The sequence below is a fragment of the Trichosurus vulpecula genome, chromosome 3 (genome assembly GCF_011100635.1).
Source record: "Trichosurus vulpecula isolate mTriVul1 chromosome 3, mTriVul1.pri, whole genome shotgun sequence".
NCBI classification, from domain to species: Eukaryota; Metazoa; Chordata; class Mammalia; order Diprotodontia; family Phalangeridae; genus Trichosurus; species Trichosurus vulpecula.
Genome location: NC_050575.1, coordinates 84,548,201 through 84,569,770, shown reverse-complemented (window position 1 = coordinate 84,569,770; position 21,570 = coordinate 84,548,201). Strand labels below are relative to the sequence as shown.

The window sequence follows — 21,570 nt, the reverse complement described above, 5'->3', positions numbered from 1 at the left end:
AAAAAGGCAAAAAAAAAAAAAAAAAAAGACAAGGGAAAAAGCAATAACAAAAAATAAAACAACAAGAAAAGAATCTGACCACAGAAAGTTATTACGGTGACAGGGAAGATCAAGACACAAACTCAGAAGAAGGCAGGACAACAATGCCAAAACATCTATGGGCAAAACCACAAAGAAAAATTGGAAGTGGTCTCAAGTCCAGAAAGAATTCATAGAAGAGCTCAAAAAGGAGTTTAAAAATCATATAAAAGAGGTAGACGAAAAATTGGGAAAAGAAATGAAAGCAATGCAAGAGAACTACAAAAAAAAAGAGTCAACAGCTTGGAAAAAGAAAAGAACTGCCTAAAAAGTAGGATTGAGAAAATGGAAAAGGGGATACAAAAATTCACTGAAGAAAACAACTTAAAAAGTACAGTTGGCAAAATGGAAAAAATAGTACAAAAGATAATTGAGGAAAACAACTTCTTCAAAGTTAGAATTGGGCAAGTGGAAGCTTATGACTCTACGAGACATCAAGAATTGATCAAACAAATTCAAAAGAATGAAAAAATAAAAGACAACGTAAAATACCTCATTGGAAAAACAACTGACCTGAAAACAGATCCAGGAGAGACAATGTCAGAACCACTGGACACCTTGAAAGCCAAATTAAAATCACACTTTTGAGGAGTATAAAAAGGGAAAAAGAGAATAAACAGGGGGGTAGAAAAGGATAAAGGGAAATATACAATTAATAATCCTAACTGTGAATGTGAATGGGATGAACACACCCATAAAACAGAAGTATATAGCAGAATGGATTAGAAACTAGAATCCCACAGTATGTTTTTTTTTTTACATGAAACACACTTGAAACAGAGTAAAAACAAAGGAGCAGAGCAGAATCTATTAGGCTTCAGCGGAGGTAAACAAAACAAAAAGACAAAAACCAAAAAAAAACCCCACAGAGGTAGCAATAATGATCTCAGGCAAATCAAAAGCAAAAATAGAACTAATTAAAAGAGGTAAACAGGGAAACTACATTTTGCCAAAAGGTGCCATAGACAATGAAGTAATATCAATACTGAACAGATTTGCATCAAATGGCATAGCATACCAGTTCTTACAGGAAAATTTAAATGGGTCACAGGAGGAAACAGAGTAAAACTATACCAGTGGGGGACCTCAACATCCCTTCAAAACTAGATAAATCTAACCATAAAATAAACAAGAAGGAAGTTAAGGAGATGAATAGAATTTTAGAAAAGTTAGATATGATAGACCTCTGGAGAAAACTGAGTGAGAATAGAATTATATGGGAGTATATCTTTTCTTCAGCTGTACATGGCACCTTCGCAAAAACTGACCTTGTATCCAGGCATAAAAACCTCATAACCAAACACAGAACAGCAGAAGTATTAAATGCATCCTTTTTAGACCATACTACAATAAAAATCATATTTAATAAAGGGCCATAGAAACAGAGATTAAAAATAAGTTGGAAACTTAATAATATAATTCTAAAAAATGAGTGGGTCAAACAACAAATCATAGAAAGTCAATAATTTCATCAAAGAGAATGACAACAATAAGACAAAATACCAAAATTTATGCAATGAAGCTAAAGCAGTACTCAGGGAAAAATCTATATCTCTAAATGCTTATATCAATAAAATAGAGAAAGAGCAGGGCAATGAATTGGGCACATAACTAAACAAACCAGAAAAAGAACAAATTAAAAACTCCCAATTAAGCACCAAAATAGAAGTCCTGGAAATCAAAGGAGAGATTAATAAAACTGAAAGTAAGAAAACTATTGAACTAAAAAATAAAACTAGGGACTGGTTTTATGGGAAAAAAGCCAAAGAAACAGATAAACCATTGGGTAATTTGATTTTATAAAAAGAAGAAAACTAAACAGTATCAAAATGAAAAGGGTGAATTCACCATCAATGGAGAGGAAATTAAAGCTATTTTGCCCAATTACATACCAATAAAACTGACAATATAAATGAAATGAATGAATATTTATGAAAATATAAATTGCCCAGATTAACAGAAAAGGAAATAAAATATTTAAATAACCCTTTCTTACAAAAAGAAATTGAAGAAGCCATAAATGATCTCCCAAAGAAAAAATTCCCAGGACCAGACAGATTAATGAGTGAATTCTACCAGACATTTAAAAAAATAATTCCAATACTATATAAACTATTTGAAAAAAAAAAAAAGGTAAATAAGGAGTCCTACCAAATTCCTTTTATGACATTTATTTAGCGGTTACCTAAACCAGGAAGAACAAAAACAAAACAGAGAAAGAAAACAATAAACCAATTTGCCTAATGAATATTGATGCAAAAATCTGAAATAAAATACTAGCAAGATTACAACAATATATCACAAAGATCATATACTATGACCAGATGGGATTTACATCAAGAACACATGGCTGGTTTAATATTAGGAAATGTAACAATATAAGTGGCCATATCAATAACAAAAATCATAATTATCTCAATCGATGGAGAAAAAGCTTTTTAACAAAATACAAAACTCATTCCTACTAAAAACACTAGAAAAGATAGGAATAAATGGAACTTTCCAAGATGACAAGTAGTATCTATCTAAAACTATCAACAAGTGTTATCTGTAATGGATTTAAGCCAAAAGGCTTTCCAATAAGATCAGGGGTGAGGCAAGGATGCCCATTATCACCACTATTATTCAATTATTGTACTAGAAGTGCTAGTCATAGCAATAAGACAATAAAAATAAATTGAAGGAATTACAATAGACAATGAGGAAACAAAACCATCACTCTTTGTAGCTGATATGATGGTATACTTAGAGAATCCTAGAGAATCAGCTACAAAACTAGATGAAATAACTAACAACTTTGGCAAAGTTGAAGGATATAACATAAACCTATGTAGATCATCAGCATTTCTATATATTACCCACAAAGTCCAGCAGGAAGAGACATTTAAAATAACTGCAGTAAGATACTTGGGAATCTATTTGTCAAGACAAACCCATGAATTATATGAACACAATTACAAAACGCTTCTCAAACAAATGAAGTTAGATCTAAACAACTGGAGAAATATTAATTGCTTATGGGTAGGACAAGTCAATATAATAAAAATGACAATTCCACCTAATTTATTTATGCAGTGCTATATCAACCAAATTACCAAAAAATTATTTTATGGGGCTGAAAAAATAGTAACAAAATTCATCTGGAAGAACCTAAGGTCAAGAATATCAAGGAAATGGGTGAAAAAAAATGTGAAGGAAGGTAACTTAGCAGTACCAGATCTCAAACTGTGTTACAAAGCAATAATCATCACAGAATAATATGGTACTGGCTAAGAAGTTGAGTGATGGGTCAGTGGAATAGATTAGGTATACAACATACAGAAGTAAATGACCATAGTAATCTAGTGACAAGCTCAGCAATCTGAGATTTGGGGAACAAAAGAAAAAATCACTATTTGGTAAAGACTACTGAGAAAACTGGAAAGCAGTTTGGCAGAAATTAGGTATAGACCAGCACCTTATACAGTATACCAAGATAAGGTCAAAAGTAGTACATGAGTTATACATAAAGGGTGATATTATAAGCAAATGAGGGGAACATGGAGTATTTTATGTGTGAGATTCATGCTTAAGGGAATAATTTATGACCAAATAAGAGATAAGAGAGCACTACAGATGTAAAATGGATAATTTTGATTACATCAAATTTAAAAAGTTTTGCACAAACAAAATCAATACAGCTAAGATTAGAAAGGAGGCAAGAAACCGGGAAAACATTGTTACAGTAGATGGCGGGGTGGAGCCAAGATGGTAGTAGGAAAACAGGGACTCCCTTGAGCTCTCCCCCAAATCCCTCCAAATACCTGTAAAAATGACTCTAAACAAATTATAGAGCTACAGAACCCATGAAATGACAGGGTGAAACAAGTCTCCAGCCCAAGACAGCCTGGAAGGTTGCTGGGAGGGGTCTATCGCACCTTGCTGGGAGTGGGGCACAGCCCAGCTTGGGCTGCACCAGGAGAGAACAGGACAGAACAGACTGGGTGGAACAAGCCTCAGGGCACTGAATCACTGGCAGCTGGGGAAGTTTCCAGATTTCTCAACCCACAAACGCCAACAACAGAGAAGGTCAGTGGGAAAACTGTTGGACCTGGGTGAGAAAAGTGCGTGGGCTGGCCCCAGCCCCAGGGCAGCAGAGTTGGCTGCAGTAGAGGCCGCAACAGCAGCAGCGGTGGCAGCAACAGCAATTGTGGCTGCTTCTGGAGCTCCAGGCCCACAAACTGTGGGACAAATCAAGTGGCTGATCAGAGCAGGAGTGCAGGGATCTCTCTGCTGGTGCTGAGGCAGGGTTCTCTCACTTTGCCCTGCTTGGATGTGGGTCACAGTCCTCATTGGCAGTCCTTGGGGGAGGAGCGCTGGGGTGGCAGAGCTTGTGGTGGCTGTGGAGAGGAAGTCCTCCTAGTAGTTACATGGCAGAAAGGAGTGCTTGTACTCACAGACCAGAGCACAGGCCAAGAGAGTAGTATCATAGCACCTCAGAATAGAATTGGCTCTGAAAACAGTGGTATAAAACCCCTGAAACTTTGGACAGAGCACTCTCCACTCTGAAAGCAGTCATACCCTGACAAAGAGTTCAAAAGTCAAGTAATTGGCTAGAAAAATAAGCAGACAGGGTGAAAGGACTCAGACTATAGAATCTTACTTTGGTGAGAATGAAGATCAAAACATACAGCTAGGAAGGGCGGAGCCAAGATGGCAGCTGGAAAGCAAGGACTCATTTAAGCTCTCCCCCAAATCCCTCCAAACACCTGTAAAAATGGCTCTGAACAAATTCTAGAGCTGCAGAACCCATGAAATAGCAGAGAGAATCAGGTCTCCAGCCCACGACAGCCTGGATGGTCACTGGGAAGGGTGTCTTGCATGGTGCTGGGAGTGGAGCACAGCCCGGTGTGGGCCACACCAGGACCAACCAGTCCAGAAGTTGGGTGGAGAAGGCTGTATGGCCATGAATCACTGAGTTGTGGAAGTTACCAGACTTCTCAACAGACAAACGCCAAAGACAACAGAACAGGTTAGTGGGAAAACTGCTGGATCGGGGTGAGAGTAGTCTGGCCCCAGCCCTGGGACTGGCAGAGGTGGCACAACAGGAAGCTCCAGTGGCAGTTGCTTTGGGCACCAGGCCCACCCGTGGGAGGAATCAAGCAGCAGATCAGAGTGGGAGTGCAGGGAGCACTTTGCTGGCTCAGAGGCAGGGTTCTCTTGCTTTGCCCTGCTTGGGTCTGGGTCATGGTCCTGGTTAGTGGTTCTTGGTGGGGTGGGGGGGAAGTAGTGCTGGTGTGGCAGAGCTTGTGATGACAGTGGAGTAGAAGTAGCTCTGAAAACAGCAGTGCAGCCCCTAAAGCTGGGACAAAGTACTCTCTACTCTACAAGCAGTCATAACCTGACAAAAAGCTCAAGAGTCAAGTAGTTGGCTGGGAACATGAACAGGGAGTGAAAATGGACTCAAGACTATAGAATCTTTAAAGAGCCTACATCAAAAGCTTCCAAGAAAAACATGAATTGCTCTCAGTCCATGGAAGAGCTCAAAAAGGATTTGGAAAAGCAAGTAAGAGAAGTAGAGGAAAAATGAGAAGAAAAATGAGAGTGATGCAAGAAAACCATGAAAAACAAGCCAACAACTTGCTAATGGAGACCCAAAAAATACTGAAGAAAATAACACCTTAAAAAGTAGACTAACCCAAATGGCAAAAGAGCTCCAAAAAGCCAAAGAGGAGAAGAATGTCTTGAAAGGCAGAATTACCCAAATGGAAAAGGAAGTCCAAAAGACCACCAAAGAAAATACTACCTTAAAAATGAGATTGGAGCAAGTGGAACCTAGTGACTTGATGAGAAATAAAGATATTATAAAACAGAAACAAAGAAATGAAAAAAATGGAAGACAATGTGAAATATCTCATTGGAAAAACCACTGACCTAGAAAATAGATACAGGGAGATAATTTAAAAATTATTGGACTACCTGAAAGCCATGATTAAAAAAAAAAAAAGCCTAGACTTCATCTTTCAAGAAATTATCAAGGAAAACTGCCCTGATATTTTAGAACCTGAGGATAACATAGAAATTGAAAGAATCCACCGATCAGCTCTTAAAAAAGATTCCCAAAAGAAAACTCCTAGGAATATTGTAGCCAAATTCCAGAGTTCCCAGGTCTAGGAGAAAATATTGCAGGTAGCCAGAAAGAAACAATTTGAGTATTGTGGAAACACAATCAAGATAACACAAGATCTAGCAGCTTCTACATTAAGGGATCAAAGAGTCTGGAATATGATATTCTGGGGGTCAAAGGAGCTAGGATTGAAACCAAGAATCACCTACCCAGCAAAACTAAGTATGATACCTCAGGGCAAAATATGGATTTTCAATGAAATAGAGGACTTTCAAGCATTCTTGATTTAAAGACCAGAGCTGAATAGAAAATTTGACTTTCAAATACAAAAATCAAGAGAAACATGAAAAGGTAAACAAGAAAGAGAAATCATTAATAAAGTTGAACTGGTAACATTATTACGTAGAAAGATGATATTTGTAACTATGAGACCTTTCTCAGTATTAGGGTAGTTGAAGGGAATATACATACATAACATATATATCTATATATATATATAGATATATATATAGATATATATGTGTGTGTGTGTGTGTGTGTGTGTACATACATACATATATATTAGATAGAGGGCACAGGGTGAGTTGAATATGAAGGGATGATATCTAAAAAAATAAAATTAAGGGGTGAGAGAAGAATATATTGGGAGGAGAAAAGGAGAGATAGAATGGGGTAAATTATCTCACATAAAAGTGGCAAGAAAAAGCTGTTATAATGGAAGGGAAGAGGGGTTAGATGAAAGGGAATGAGTGAACCTTGACTCATCGGATTTGGCTTAAGGAGGGAATAACATACACACTCAATTGGGGGAAAGTAGGGGGAAGGGGATAAGAGGCAGGGGATGATAGAAGGGAGGGCAGCTGGGGGAGGAGGTAGTCAAAAGCAAACACTTTTGAAAAGGGACAGGGTCAAAGGAGAAAACTGAATAAAGGGGGATAGGATAGGATGGAGGGAAATATAGTTTTTCACAACATGACTATTATGGAAGTGTTTTGCATAACAATACATGTATAACCTATACTGAATTGCTTGCCTTTTCAAGGAGGGAAGGTGGAGAGGGAAGAAGGGGGAGAATTTGGAACTCAAAGTTCTAAAAACAAATGTTACAAAAATTGTTTTTTACATGCAACTGGGAAATAAGATATACAGACAAAGGGGTATAGAAATCCATCTTGCCCTACAAGAAAATAAGGGGAAATAGGATAAGCGGGGAGGAGTGGGGTGATAGAATGGAGGACAGACTGGGGAAAGGAGTAATCAGAATACATGCCATCTTGGGATGGGGGAGAGGGTAGAGATGGAGAGAAAATTTGTAACTCAAAATCTTGTGGAAATGGATGCTGAAAACTAAAAATAAATTAAAAATTAATTTACTGCTGAAAATAAAAAAAATTTACAGCAAATTTCTCTGAGGAAGGCCTCGTTTTTCAAATATATAGAGAACTGAGTCAAATTTATAAGAAATGAGTCATTCCCCTACTGATAAAAGGTCAAAGGAAATGAAATGGCAGTTTTCAGAAGAAGAAAATCAAAGCTACCTCTAGTCATTTGAAAAAATGCTCTAAATCACTACTGATTAGAGAAATGCAAATCAAAACAACTCTTAGGTACCAGCTCACACCTATCACATTGGCCAATATAACAGAAAAAGAAAATGACAAATGTTGGAGGGAATGTGGGTAAATTGGGACAGAAATGCACTACTGGTGAAGTTGTGAACTCATCAAACCATTCTGAAGAGAAATCTGGAACTATGCCCAAAGAGCTATAAAGCTGTGCATATCCTTTGACTCAGCAATAGCACTACTAGGTCTGTATCCCAAAGAGAGCAAAGAAAAAGGAAAAGGATCTTTATGTACAAAAACGTTTATAGCAGCTCATTTTGTGGTGGCAAAGAACTGGAAATAGAGGGGATGCCCATCAGTTGGGGAATGGCTGAACAAGTTGTGATACATAATTGTGGTGGAATACTACTGTGTTTAAGAAATGATGAGCAGGATTCTTTCAGAAAAACCTGGGAAGACTTATATGAACTGATGCAAAGTGAAATGAGGAGAACCACAAGAATACTGTACACAGTAACAGTAATACTGTACAATGATCAACTTGTGAATGACAGCTATTCTTAACAATACAATGATCTGAAATAGTTTTGATAAAAAATGCTATCCATCTCCAAAGAAAGAATCGATGGAGTCTGAATATAGATTGAAGCATACCTTTTCTTGCTTTCTTTATTATTCCTGTTTTTTTGGGTCTGCATTTTCTTTTGTAACATTGCTACTATGGAAATGTTTTGCATGACTACAGAGGTATAATCTATCTAAAATTGCTTTCCTTCTCAAGGAGGGGAGGAGAGAATTTGGAACTCAAAATGAAAAAAAAAAATAAACGTTTAAAATGTTCATTTACATTTAACTGAGAAAAAAGCACAGGATGGAGAAATATGACTGAACAATAGTTCATATGAAAAAGATATACAGGCTTTTGTGGACTGCAGGTGAGACATAGTAGTTAAAAAATAAATTCAATCTTGGACTAAGTTAATAAAAGCACAGGATTCAGAATGAGGGAGATAAACAATTTTGCTATAGTTCCCTGGTCAGAGCACATCTGGAGTACTGTATTCAGCTTCAGGTGCCACATATAAAAAAACACTGACAATATGAGAAAGTCCAGAAAAAGATGATCAGGATGTGTGTGTGTGTGTGTGTGTGTGTGTGTGTGTGTGTGTGTGTGTAAGAGAGAGGCTATAATTATCTCAAAACTGTGCCATACAGGGGTCATTTGACGGAATCGGGGATGTTTAGCTTTATAGCTACCCTTCAGGTACCTGAAGGGCTGTCATGTTAAAGAGAGATTAGATTTGTTTTGCTTGGCCTCAGGGAACAGAACTATGAGCAATGGGGTGAAGTGGCAGTGACAGATTTTGACTTGATATAAGGAAAAACGTTCCTAATAATTTGTTCTCGGTTTCCTCCTTTTTTATTGGCCGGTGCCTTATGTGATTTTTTGAAGTTCATTTTATGATTAGATGTGCCATTGATAAGTGAAGGACCAAGTCCCTGTGTAGAAATGAATCCATTTATTGCTTACTGTATACTGAAACCAACAGTGTGAATCCCACTTTGAAAGATTTCCTTTCTCAGTGGAAGAATCAATTGCATTAGACAGTTTATTTAAAGTCAGTGTTTCATAGTGGATAGAGAACTAACCTTGAAGCTAGGAAGACCTGGGTCCAAGTCCTGTCTCTGCCATATATTGACTGTTGATGCTGGGCAAGTGACTTAACCTCCGAGTGCCCTATGTACTTGTAGAGAAAGTGCCAAACTGTACTGGCAGAGGGAGTTTCCTTACCAAAGACGTTCTTATACTTTTAACTATTAAGGAATATCTTTTTTTGAAGATCATAACTTTATAATCTCTTAGCTTTTTTATGAAAATATCAGCTTTTTTTCCCTTTCTTAACTTTGTGAGAAGACTTACTGTACAGTTTTATTTCTTCCCCATGAACTATTCAAAGCACTATTCCTAACTTTCTAAAATATGGTGCTTTTTCTGAAGTGCTTGCTCTGTTCCTGGGCTCAAAGTCCCACCACTGCTCCTTGCTTCCGAATTTGTTCCTTTCTGCCTAGGAGCTGAGACAGCAACTTATATGGGAGTGTCATTCCTGGGCATAGGTCTCCTACTGTATTACACCCTGGATCTGTGACCTAAAACTGGGTAGCAGACAAAGCATCCATCAGTTGGTACCTGTTCTAACACAGAATCCCAATGTGGTTCTTAGGGTGTCCTGGAATGGGTTTAGGTAGGACCTCTTCTTGTCTGGTGTAAAACTTCCTTTTTCCTTGGTACTGGAATGCTTCAGCTGCAGTGCACTTTTGGCCAGGCTCCATCCACAGTATCTGCAGACCTTCCTATCTGTTTCCCTATGCCAACTTGGAAAAATGACTTGTGACTTTTTTAAAAAAAATTACCTATTAAGATTAAATCTGGAATATTTGCTAGAACTGTTTGGAGGATTTAAGTGGGGGGGGGGGGGGCTTCACTATACTGCCACTTGGTACTTTGCAATCTTAGCTCTACTTCCCTTTCTAGTCTTTTTATATATTACTCTTCTTGCTATATTCTACAGTCCAGCAATACTGCCCTACTTGCTGTTCCTAAGACAATTCTCATATCCATGCCTCTATATTGGCTGCTCCCCATGCCTAGAATGCATGCCCTCCTCATCTCCCTTTTTGGAATTAATGGCTTCCTTCAAGACTCTGTTTATTTTCCACTATCAATATGAAGCCTTTCGCAAATACCCACAGTTACCAGTGTCCTCACTCCTCAAATTACCTTGTATACTTTTTGTATATTTTTATACATGTGTGAGTGTGAGAAAGTGTGTGTGTGCATGCATGTGCTACCTGCCAGTTGAATGTAAGCTCCCTGGGAATAACACACACACTCAATTGGGTATGGAAATCTATCTTGCCCTACAGGAATAAAGAAGAAAAGGGAATAAGAGAAGGGGGGTGATAGAAGGGAAGGCAGATTGGGAGAAGGGGGTAATGAGAATGCACACTGTCTTGGGGTGGGGGGAGGGGAGAGATGGGGAGAAAATCTGGAACTCAAAATCTTGTGGAAACAAATGTTGAAAACTAAAAATGAATTAATTAAAAATTGTTTTTACATGTAATTGGGGAAAAACAAAATACTAAATTAAAGCTTAAAAAAAGAATGTAAACTCCTTGAGGGCAGGGAGTATTTCATTTTCCTCTTTCTATCCCCAGTGCTTGGTACAGTTCCTGGGAAATAGTGTGTACTTTGTGCTTGCTGATTGACTAACACTTTAAATCCTTTAGGAAAAGTGCCAAAGTGAAATGGGATACTGCAAGTTTTCATCACTTAGATGTTGTAAAAGGAATTCACACTGAGATACAGGTTGCCTTGGATACCCTCAAGGATGTACCTTCCAATGCTTGAGTATATGAATTTAGAATTCAGATTAGAGTTTTTATTATCCTTTTAAGGCAAGATGTACTTTTTGTGGGTTTGAAGGTCTCTTTATGCTCTAGAAACTATAGCTTTGGACCTCTGTCCTAATTGAAGGCTACTGCAATGCATCAGGGCTCCATTTATTACTAGAACACCTAGGCTGGTGGTGGGGTATAAATGAACACTAAGGATCCTAACCCAGCACCTAACATCTTTTGTTATCACCTGTTTTGGAAGAGTGGCACTATATCAATTGCTGCTCTCAGACTATAATCTGTAAACCTTTTTGATCCAGAAAAATATTGAGATTGCATCAATTTACCTTGTTTTGCCACGACAATGCTAAAGTCCTTCCACGTCAATGAGGGCTCAGACACTAGATTTGCAAGCTGGGACATACTGCCATGTGTAGATACACTATCTACTATGGTTGGCTTCACTAAGCTATATGAGAAAAAATATCTCAGCCCTCCATAACCATAGAATGTACCCTAGGCACTGTAATGGCAAGCAAAGTGGGACTTTTTGCTGTTTTTTCTTTTGGAATGCTTCTTTGCACTAAGGCAATCAAGTGTCTTTGACTGAGTCTTTCATTGACGCAAGAGTCTTTGATAACCTGCTTAAGTCATAAGAAAGCCTAAGTCACATGAGTTTGAATCACATGGTTATGACACACTTTGACCCTGAACAAGTGTATATATACATGGAGGTTAGCATTTTACTTTGGGGCTCAATCATTGGAAGAGCTTTACTATGATTTTGTCAGATGAGACTCTGGGTAACTGTTAAGGAGCCCCACTGCAGGCCACACACACACACCACACCACCCCCCCATCCCCCGTTTGAAAACCCAGATGTTGGTGCTTCTCTCTCTGGTAACCATGTATGTACTGCTATGGACAGAGAGAGGCCCTGTCTGCTGATTTGTGTTACATGCTTTGTTTATATAATTTCTGCTTGTAATTTCTGTTTGTGTTTTCTCTGAAGTTCAGGGTGCTGACTTTTCCCCCTGAACTAACTGTGTATGTTTAATTAAAGTGAGCTTGTAAACCCCTTAAAGTTGCTTTCCTTGGAAAAACAGATCAAAGATTGTTTCAACAATCTGGCTAGCAGCTTCTGTGGGGGTGTAAGATCCACCAAAAACCAGCACCCAGAAAGCTGCCAACACGCTGCAAAAGTACAGGTTCTTTTGATCTGCTTTAGTAAGCAAAGTAACATTAAGGGGTTGACAAGCTTACTTTAATTCAGCATACAAATATCATTCACTTAGTTCAGTGGAAAAGACCAGCACCCTGAATGTCAGAGCAAAATATAAAGTACAAACATGGACAAACAGACCTCGTCTGGTTCAAATCCCAATACATAGTTACCAGAGTTTAACAAAGTCTCAGCAACCAGGTTACAAGCTGGAGGGCTCCTAGCTACAGCTGCCCAGAGTCTCCACATCAGCACACCAGCACGAGTGAGAGCCCTAAACAAGTTACAAACATCGATAGATAGACCAAATACAGATTCATAGTTACCAACATCTAAGTTCAGCCCGGGAGCTCATAACGTGGGCTGGCCTAGAGTCACTCATGCCACCACTGCTGTGGGAAAGAGCTCCGGGGAAGAGAAAGCCAACCCCTGGTTTTATATCTTTTCCAGGGTCAAGGGTGAGTCACACATGTGACTCACCCATGTGACCTAGAATCGTCACAAAGAGACAACTTAAACCCACGTGGTCTAAGAGCCTCTGATGTCCCAAACCTATCACTCAAACTCATGTGTAAACTAGGCCCTCCCTCAGTCAGCCCCACCTGGGGCCCCACCTTGGTTACCAAGTCACGCCCACATAGGTTTAGCACCTAATTGGGGTTTGGGCCTGGGGCTTAGCACCTAGTAAGACTCAAAGACACTTAATCATTTTAAAACAGTAAGAAAGTCCCGACTCAATTGATATTACAAAGATCCTGTGCTAGCAGCCCTCCTGTGTGCTGGTGTTATTGGTCTTACACCTCCACAGCAGCTGCTAGTTACAGACATCAAGCTTCTTGACACTAGCACATCAACAAGGAATAGGCCCTCAGATACTAGGCCAAGCTAGGAGCCAAACAAATAAAAAGAGGCTGCTGCCGCTGCTGCTGCTGATGATAGCTAGCATTTATATAGTACTTTAAGGTTTGCAAAGTGTTTTACAAATATTATTTCATTGTATCCTCACTACAACACTGGGAGGTAGACACTATACTATCCCCACCTTTCAGATGAGAAAAATGAGGCAGTAAAGGTTAGGTGATTTGCTCAAGGTTACACAGCTAGTGGGTGTCTGAGGCTGGATTTGAACTCAGGTCTTTCTGACTATAAGTCCTGTGCTCTACTTACAGTGTTGTATTTCTGACTGTACATGATCTTCTGCCATCCTGGGAAAAGGAAAGCTTACTGCTGCTACGAGGCCATCATAAGACCCTCGAGTGTGAGAACCCCAGTCCACTGGAAATTTCCAACCTATGGCTAACAAATTGCCACTTAATCCTTGTGATTCTAAGCTTCTGGCTGCTCAAATGAAAGTCCTCTTTCTCTGTTATCATCCCACACTCATTTATTTCCATTTACCTTGGCCCAAATCCTTCTCAAGTCCCCATTCTGCCCTGCCCTCCCTTTGTACTCTGTTTTTCCATTAACACATTCTCTCTTGAAATCTCATACTCCTTCCCTTTATACTTTCTTCTATCTTCATATAGCCACAGGAAAAAAACCAACAAAACATGCCTCCTTCCCAGAAGATATTGCAGCTCCAGTCATCTTCACTACTAGGCATGCATTCTCTCATGCCTCACAACACACTGGGCCAGGAGCAGACAAATTCTGTGCTCTTCACTGCCACATACAGACCTTCCCTATCCTATTTTTACAGAGTAAACGCTTTTGTTTTTGAGGGTCATTCGGTTTATATCACTCTATCCAAATTCTTCTTAAAGCCACATACTGGCTTTTAGGTCATTTCCCTCCTTTCGAAGAAGTTCAGTATCTGACTTATGATCTTCTTCTATGTTACAATCCCTGTCCATATACTTGGGGACTTCAATTTTGTACCCTCAGACAACCTAACCTCCTGATTCATCAACCTTCTTAATTTTTATGAGGTGATCTTCACTCTATCTCAGCCATACACAAGCATGGTATGGCTTATTTGTACATAGTTTGCACATGGTCTCTCTCATTAGACTATGAAATCCTTGAGAACAGGGATTGTCCTTTACCTTTCTTTGAATCTCCAGGGCTTGGTATAGTGCCTGTCATATAGTAGGAGCTTAATGTTTGTTGACTGTCCTGATTTCACCATTACCCATACCTCTTAGACTACTATGTTCCAAAATTCTGTATCCTAGCACCTTTTTCTCTGCCTCACTATTCTGTAACGTCATTATGACCTTAAGCCACTACGCTCATCCTTGCTCTCCCAATCCAGCATTTCTACTTTGGTCTCATCTCCCCTCCTTCGCAGTCTTCATACTGCTTTCCACTCCTGAATAACCTGACCTCTTTTTCTATAATATTTTGCTAACTCCCAACCTTGAGTTTTCCTTACCATCTGTCTTTTATAGTCAGTTAAGTGGCCTAGTGGATAAAGTATTGGACTTGGAGTCTGGAAGACCTGAGTTGAATCCTGCTTCAGACACTGGCTATGTGACCATGGGAGAGTCACTTACCACCTCTCTGCTGCAGTTTCCTTATTTGCAAAATGGAGACAATAACAGTAACTAATTCACAGGTAGCTTGGGGGATCGAATGAAATAATATATATAAAGTGTTTCATAATTATGTTCATATAAGCCCTGGGTTTGTCTTGCCAGATAGACACTTTTCACGCAAATGAAGTCAGATCTAAATAAATGGAAAAATATCAGTTGCTCATGGTTAGGCCAAGCTAATATAATAAAAATGACAATTTTACCTAAATTAATCTATCTACTCAGTGCCATACCAATTGAACTACCAAAAAATTACTTTACAGAGCTGGATAAAATAATAACAAAATTCATTTGGAAGAACAAGAGGTCTAAAAGATCTAGGGAATTAATGAAAAGAAATGCTAGGGAAGGTGGCCTAGCCATACCAGATATTAAACTGTATTATAATGCAGCAGTCATCAAAACTACCTGCTACTGGCTAAGAAACAGAGTCATGGATCAGTGGAATAGGATAGGTACACAAGATGCAGTGGTTAACGACTATAGCAATCTACTTTTTGATAAACCGAAAGAATCCAGTTTGTGGGCTAAGAATTCGCTATTTCACAAAAACTGCTGGGAAAATTGGAAAATAGTAGGGCAGAAACTGGGCTTAGACCAATATCTTACACCATATACCAAAATAAAGTCAAAATGGGTTCATGATTTAGGAATAAAGGCTGATAATATAAGCAATTTGGGAGAGCAAGGAATAGTTTACTTATCAGATTTATGGAAAAGAAAAGAATTCATGACACAACAAGAGATAGAAAGCATTACAAAATGCAAAATAGATAATTTTGATTATGTTAAATTGAAATGTTTTTATATTAAAAAAGCCAATGCAACAAAGATTAGGAGGGAAGCAGAAAACCGGGAGAAAATCTTTATAACCAGTGTCTCTGATAAAGGCCTCATCTCTAGAATATACAGGGAACTGAGCCAAATTTATAGGAATACAAGTCATTCCCCAATTGAGAAATGGTCAAAGGATATGAACAGGAAGTTTTCAGAGGAAGAAATTAAAGGCATCTATAGGCATATGAAAAAATGCTCAAAATCACTACTGATTAGAGAAATGCAAATCAAAACAACTCTTAAGTACCACATCTCTCCTGTCAGATTGGCTGAAATGACAAAACAGGAAAATGATAAATGCTGGAGAGGATGTAGGAAAATTGGAACATTGTTACATTGCTGGTAGAGTTGTGAACTGATCCAACCATTCTGGAGAGCAATTTGGAACTATGCCCAAAGGACTATAAAAATGTTCATACCCTTTGACCCAGCAATACCACTTCTAGGGCTGTATCCCAAAGAAATCACACAAGAGGGAAAGGGACCCATATGTACAAAAATATTTATAGTGGCTCTTTTTGTGGTAGTGAGGAGTTGGAAATCAAGGGGATGCCCATCAATTGGGGAATGGCTGAACAAGTTGTGGTATACGAAGGTAATGGAATACTATTGTGCGATAAGAAATGGGGATGATATGGACTTCATAATAACCTGGAAAAACCTACCTGATATAATGCTGAGTGAGCGGAGCAGAACCAGGAGAACATTATACACAACCACAGATATATAGATTCTGTGATGACCAACCCTGATAGACTCTGCTCTTCTCAGTAATAAGAGGTGCAAAGACAACTCCAAAGGACTCATGATGGAGAGTGCTATCTACATCCAGAGAAAGAACTATGGAGTCTGAATGCAGATTGAGGCATACTTTATGCTTGCCTTTTATTTTCCTTTGTTTTTTTTTTCCTCTTTTTGTTTTTGGGGTTTTTTTTTTGGTTCTATTTCTTTTTTCTCATGATTCATTCCATTGGTCATAATTCTTCTTTACAACTTGACTACTGTGTAAATTAGTTCAATGTGAAGATATATGTAGAAGATATATTGGATTCCATGCCGCCTTGGGGAGGAAGGGGTGAGGGGGGGAAGAAAATCTGGAACTCAAAATTATGTAGAACCGAGTGTTGTAAACTAAAAATAAAAAAATCTCACAAAAAAATAAAGGAAGAGAGACAAAAATCGCTAATAAAAAAAAAAGAAAAAAGAAAGAAAAAACTAGAATGGGAGGAAGGGGTGCTGATCAATTGGGTATCATGGCTGAACAAACTGTGGTATAAGAATATAATGGAATATGATTGCATTGTAAGATCATTTCAAAGAATTCTGCTTCATAGGAGCTGATACAGAGTAAAAGCAGCAGGAGAACAATCTATAGGACAACAATATTATAAAGAAAACCTGACTGAAGAACTCTGATGGAAGTGATGACCAAAAATGTTTCCAGAAGACGTATGATGAAACATGCTACCCATCTCCTGAGAAAAAGGTGAAAGATTCAAGGTAAGGGAGAAGAAATACATTTTTGGACATGGCCATTGTGTGGATTCATTTTGTTTGACTATGTTTATTTGTTATAAAGGTTTTTTCCCCCCACTTCTCTCTGTTTTTAATTGAGGAATTTGGAGGAGGGATATCAATGGTGATGGAAAAAAAAAATATAGGTCCATTGAAACATTTTTTTAAAAGCACAGTAGAAAGTAGAAGGAAGTTCAGAAAGAAGCACAGGCAAAAAGACAGTTTTGGAAGTAACATGTGCAATGTATATATCCTATTTTTTTAAAAAAATGAGGATGAAGAAATGGAGAGTTACAGCTTCATATACAAGCTTCTTTTTGTGTTCTGCATATGGAATACTTTTCTGTTTAAGTTCAGAATAAAATTTTTTAAAAAAAATTTAAAAAGGGAACTCATTATCTTCCCTTCTAACCCTACTCCTCCAAACTACCCTATTTTTGTTGTGGGCACTATCATCCTAAGTTATTTAGGTTTAATACTCAAGTGATCTTCAACTTCTCCCTCTCCCTCATCCTATATCCAATCAATTGCCATTTCTTGTCAATTCTACTAGAGGTGAACAACAACTCTTGTATCCATCCCCTTTTCTTTACTCACTTGACCACTGTCCTATTTCAGGTCATCACCTCTCACCTAGATTAGTGCAAGAGCCTCTTAATTTGTCTTCTTGACTCAAACATTTCCCCTCTCCAATCCATCCTCCACATAACTGCCAAAATAATTCTCTTAAAGCAAAGGTCTGACCCTTTTGGAGGGGCAGTGTGGTTTGGTGGATAGAATGTTGGACTTGGAATTATTTAGGCCTGACTTCAACACTTAGCAGCTAAGCGAACACGAGTAAGTCACTTAACCTCTCTGAGCTCAGTTTTCTTACCTGTAAAATGGAGATAATAATAATACCTGTAACATATAAATCATAGACTTGTGAGGCTCAAATGAGAAAACCTATGTCAAGTAGTTTGCAAACTTTTGAGTGCTATGTAAATACATTACTTAAGTTCTGTGTAAATATTTTAGGTGCTTTGTAAATATCAGCTATTATTATTCTACTTACCTGATCAAGAATCTTCAGTGGCTCCCTACTGCCTCTAGGATAAAATACAAACTCCTCAGTCTAGAATTTAAACCCTTTCAAATCTTGCTCCAGCCTACTTTAACAGACTTTTCATCATAATTCCTTTCATGGTCTATCAGCTATCCTACAAATTCCAAATTGGTCTAATTGCTGTCCTACAAATTCTGCATTCTATCTCCTATCTCCAAGTTTTTGCTGAGACTGTGCCTGGAATGCACTCCCACCTCTCAAAATACTAAGCTTCCCTCAGGGCTTAGCTCGTGACACATCTTATGGGAAACCTTTCTTGATTTCTCTAATTGTAAGTGCTTTGTCCTGCCTCAAACTATTTATCTACAATTATTTTCATATGTGTTGTATCCCCCCAATAGAATGGAAGCTCCATGAAAGCAAGGACTGTTGTTTATTTTTGTCTTAGCATCTCCAGTTGCAATTAATTGTCTTATACACAGCAGGCACTTGACATGTGCTGAATTCAATTACTGGCAAAGAAAGAAAACAGGCAAAGCAAATATAGAGTGAATTAGAGAAATAAAGTAAACTTACTATATTATACTACGTATTCATTTAATCTCTTTACATTCAATATTCCAGTGTTACTATCAGTCTCTTCCCTAGCAACTGTTGAGGATAGTGTTCTCCTTCCTCTTCAAATATCCTAGAGAACTCTGTCTGGATTTCTCTTTTTCTACTCTCTATGATATTTTGCTCTTTACTTGTTAGAACCTCCTAGTATAATGTAAGCTCCTTTTGAAGCAACTGTTATTTCTATCCCCTAATCTGCCCTAAGCATGGTACCTGCCATACATTGGATAGATAATGACTGTAACCAGAATGGCCTTTGTTTTCTTTGAATGACTCAGCTTACCTCATTGAGCCTCTGGATGCTGTGGCTTGCTCTTCCAGGGCAGGCAGCCCAGAGGGCATGTCAGGAAGCAGAAAACTTCCTGTGTGATGAGTCATGGGGCTGGCTGAGGGGAGGTGTTAACGTCTACCCTAGGGGGAGGGGCCAAGTCAAGAACCAATCAGCCCTGGTCATTCAGGCGGTGCTTGATGATGTCAAAAACTCTATAAGAGGGGAGAGGATAGTTTGAAGCTCTCTCTTTCCCCTTCTGGTTGGTGTGGGAAGCAGCGGCAAGCAAGCGTGACTCTGGGCCAGCCCTTGCTCTTGGGCCGAGCCCAGATGTTGGTAACTATGAGTTGTGTTGGGTCTGTCTGTTGATATTTGTAACTTGTTTGTATTTTGGTTTTGAGGTTCGGGGTGCTGGTTTGTTTTTTTCCCCCAAACTAAATGAATGTTTTGAACCTCAGGGTGCTGGTTTTTTCCCCTGAAGTAAGTCAATGAATCTGTATTTGGTCTGTCTCTTGATGCTTGTCTGTATGCTCCCCTGAACTAACTGAATGCTGGTGTTTTCCCCTGAACTAAATGATTGCTGTCTGTATGCTAAGTGAATGCTGGATTAAAGTAAGCTGGTCAACCCCTTCACCGTGCTTTCCTTGTTTAAGCAGATAAAAAGAACCTGTTCTTTCCCCTCCCTCCCCCCCCCCCCCCCCCCGCAGCCTCCTGGGTCCCGGAAGCCCCCTGGGTGCTGGCTGTGGGGGAGGGATCTTATGCCCCCACCAAAGCTGCTAGCTGGGTTGTTAAAACAATGACAAATGCTTATTGATTGACTGCATATAATAGACAGCTAACAAATGTTTATTAAATGTGAATTTACTATCTTACGTTATTTCACTTATCATATTTCTATACCTTAGATTATTTTTCCCTTTTATTCAATATTCTTTTGAAGAGGACAGGTCTTTATTTAATATTTATTATTTAATAAGTACACATTTTTGGAAACTCAAAATATCAACTCCCTATGCAGTTGGAAGAAGTGATATTCTTTAATTAACCTAGGAATGAAGATAGTTGAGGAAAATTGCACATCATTTTACTGCATATGTATACTATGCTTAATATATTTCCACTGTTAAATTAATATTTTATCACAGGAACCAGGAAAGATATAGTATAAGGCTGCCATGAGATCACTAGACTAAACATTGGAATATCAATAGAAAATAACAGTCATTTAAAATATAGGAGTGAGATAAACTAACAATAATTTACATATTTAATGACAAAAAAGCTGAACTACAACTGTGTAAATGAAACAAATGGATCTTGTGGAGAGAACTCAAGTTTCTAGGTTTAGTTCCAGCCCTGCCACTATGTACTTTAAGCAAATCATTTAAACCCTTGAGCATCAGTTTTCTCATTAACAAAATGAATACAATAGGCTTACCTCCACAGTATTTTCTAGCCCACTCCCCTCAAAGGTTATTCCAAACTTTCTTTACTCTGGCCTTCAATGTCTTCACACACACTTCAGCAAATGACCTCTCTACTTTACTGACATCTTCTGTCAACTCTTTCTTTTATCCCATTCCATGCCTCAGAACCCCTCTCTGTATCCATCTTCTCCTTCACACTGGCAGCCGAGGAAAAGGCTGCCTTTCTTTTCAACAAGAGCTTCTACCTATTCTTACTTAATTTCCACCTGTACCTGAAAATGAATTCCTTCTACATCATATCCAACAAGAGGTCATCCAGCCTTTCCTTGAAGAACTCTGAGAAGAGGGAACTCGATACCTTCTGGGGAAGCCCATTCTACTTTGGGGCAGCATTAATTGTTAGGAAGATTTTCTTTATATCAAACCTAAATTTTCCTCTTTGAAACTTCAACCCACTGCTGCTAAGGAGCCAAAGAGAAGACTTCTAGAATGAGACAGACCTTCAAAAACATGAAGATAGTTCATGCTCCCTCTAAGTCATCTACAGGTTAAACATCCCTATTTCCTTCAACCAATCACCATATGTCATGAACCTGAAGTACTTCATGACCTCGGCTGCATTCCTCTGGACACTGACTTATCAAGATCCTTCTTAAAATGTGTTCTCACTCCCCAATGAAAAAATTTGCTAAATCCAGTGGATTTTTCTCAATCTTCATCAAATGAAATCAAATTGGATAATGGATATCAAATGTTATGAAAAAAATATGTAACATTGAGATGAGAAGTAAGGGGACACACACAAATTAACATCATCTACCTCTCTCAGAACTTACCCCCAAGCAAATGACACAGAAACAAATAGGAGAAGCATTCCTAAATTAAAACCAAGGGCCCTTTGTCATAAATGTAAAGGAATGGTCCAACTATACTAGTTGTTCCACTTAGAATTATTGAAA

At 38.5% G+C, this 21,570-nt stretch overlaps 1 protein-coding gene across 1 annotated transcript in view; it reads right to left on the bottom strand.

Moving 5' to 3' along the window:
* RANBP17 (RAN binding protein 17) overlaps window positions 1–21,570 on the bottom strand; it is a 349,537-nt gene that overhangs the window by 266,215 nt on the left and 61,752 nt on the right. The gene's annotated exons all lie outside the window — the stretch shown is intronic.